The sequence below is a fragment of the Eschscholzia californica genome, unplaced genomic scaffold (genome assembly GCF_041429995.1).
Source record: "Eschscholzia californica isolate CP2 unplaced genomic scaffold, dmEscCali1.0.p SCAF_63, whole genome shotgun sequence".
Classification (NCBI taxonomy): domain Eukaryota; kingdom Viridiplantae; phylum Streptophyta; class Magnoliopsida; order Ranunculales; family Papaveraceae; genus Eschscholzia; species Eschscholzia californica.
This window is the reverse complement of record NW_028238487.1, coordinates 20,001-22,500: the sequence shown is the minus strand read 5'-3', so window position 1 is coordinate 22,500 and position 2,500 is coordinate 20,001.

Sequence of the window (2,500 nt, the reverse complement as noted above, 5' to 3'; positions counted from 1 at the left end):
GAAAATGCTCGAGTGGATATCGAGATGTCCGACGAAGCACCACTTGGAAGGGCCGAGGCACGGGACGCCCGAGCTGTTGCTCGGGCCGGCACGGGACGCGCATGGGACATCCCGGGACGGCATGGGACGCCCTCGCTACAGCTCGAGACGGCCAGGTACGCCCGAGACTTGGCTCGGGACGGCCTGGGACGCCCTCGCCATAGCTCGGGACGGCCTGGGACGCCCGAGACTAGGCTCGGGACGGCCTCGGCACAGCACGGGACGGCCTGGGACGCCCTTGCCACAGCTCGGGACGGCATGGGACGCCCGAGACTTTGCTCGGGACGGCCTGGGACGCCCTTGCCACAGCTCGGGACGGCCTGGGACGGCCTCGGCACAGCTCGGGACGGCCTGGGACGCCCGAGACTTTGCTCGGGACGGCCTGGGACGTCCGAGACTTTGCTCGGGACGGCCTGGGACGCCCGAGACTTGGCTCGGGACGGCCTGGGACGCCCTCGCTCCAGCTCGGGACGCCCTGGGACGGCCTCGACACAGCTCGGGACGGCCTGGGACGTCCGAGACTTTGCTCGGGCCGGCCTGGGACGCCCGAGACTTGGCTCGGGACGGCCTGGGACGCGCTCGGCACAGCTCGGCACAGGCCGGGACGCCCGAGCCGAGCTTCGGGTCGCACGAAATCTCTTCGTATTCCGACATATTAGAAGCTTCCCATCATGTAGTAGGCCGAGCTTTGCCCTTTGGATGCCCTATGGTGCTTGGCGAGCACTAGGGAACGTGCCAGCACAAGTGCTGTGCACGCTCTGGGGAAGGAGCTCAACCCTCCCCCTTATAGTGCAAAGTTATTGTTTTTCCTATTTTCACAAGGAAACATCAATTTTTTAACCAAGCATACTGGGCCTTTACTCCTTCGTTACTCGTCGGAATCCAGCAAACTTATACTCGTTGGAAAGGTCTTTTCGCAAGGATTTTTTTGATATATTATAATAGCGATTCCGATAAATATTTATTTTTCTATGAATTTTTAAGTGAATAAACACCGGAAAATTCATAAAAAATAGAAAAAAAAATATTTTCTTCCGTTTCTTTTCTCCAATAATTCATAAATAATACCTCAATAGTATTAATGAAGAGAGAGTCGAAATGGCCCGGGTGGATTTCGAAATGTCCCACGACCCCATAGAATGCACGGGCCAGCCGAGCCAAAAGAATGGGACGCGCACGGGACAGCATTGGTCAGGCTCGGGACGGCACGGGACAGCACGGGACGCGCATGGGACGGCACGGGACGCGAATGGGACGGCCTTGCTAAGGCTCGGGACGGCATGGGACAGCACGGGACGCGAATGGGACGGCCTTGCTAAGGCTCGGGACGGCATGGGACAGCTCGGGACGCGCATGGGACGGCCTTGGTGAGGCTCGGGACGGCCTTGGTCAGGCTCGGGACGGCATGTCACGGCCCTGGTGAGGCTCGGACGGCACGGGACGCGCATGGGACGGCACGGGACGGCCTGGGACGGCCTTTGTGAGGCTCGGACGGCACGGGACGCGCATGGGACGGCCTTGGCGAGGCTCGGGACGGCATGGGACAGCACGGGACGGCCTCGGCACAGCTCGGACGGCACGGGACGCGCATGGGACGGCCTTGGCGAGGCTCGGGACGGCATGGGACAGCACGGGACGGCACGGGACGGCCTCGGCACAGCTCGGACGGCACGGGACGGCCTTGGCGAGGCTCGGGACGGCATGGGACAGCACGGGACGGCACGGGACGGCCTCGGCACAGCTCGGACGGCACGGGACGGCCTTGGCGAGGCTCGGGACGGCATGGGACAGCACGGGACGGCACGGGACGGCCTCGGCACAGCTCGGACGGCACGGGACGGCCTTGGCGAGGCTCGGGACGGCATGGGACAGCACGGGACGGCCTCGGCACAGCTCGGGACGGCACGAGACGCGCATGGGACGGCCTTGGTGAGGCTCGGACGGCACGGGACGCGCATGGGACGGCCTTGGTGAGGCTCGGACGGCACGGGACGCGCATGGGACATCATGGGACGCACATGGGACACCTTATGGGGATCATCAAGGGACGTTGCACGGGACATTCTTTCCCACGAAGGGCATTTACATGGGACATCTTAGGAGTCGAGAGCCGGCACATGGGACAACGTAGTTCACACGCACGGAACACTTTACTTTCGTTTGGAACGTCGTGGGATCTTTATGTCCCCATTAGCACCGAACCTTTAACATGCTAGGAAGCTATGTTCGATCTTCTCGAAGTGTCGATGGAACTTCGATGGATACACATCCGATCCGATGTTATGATGATGTACTTTCTCCGAGATCGATGTTGGGGCCGTATTCCGATGTCATGATGATGTACTTTCTCCGAGATCGATGGGACGGCCTTGGTAAGGCATGGTTCGGCCTTGGTAAGGCATGGGTCGGCCTTGCTAAGGCATGGGACGCGCATGGGATGGCCTTCGTAAGGCATGGGACG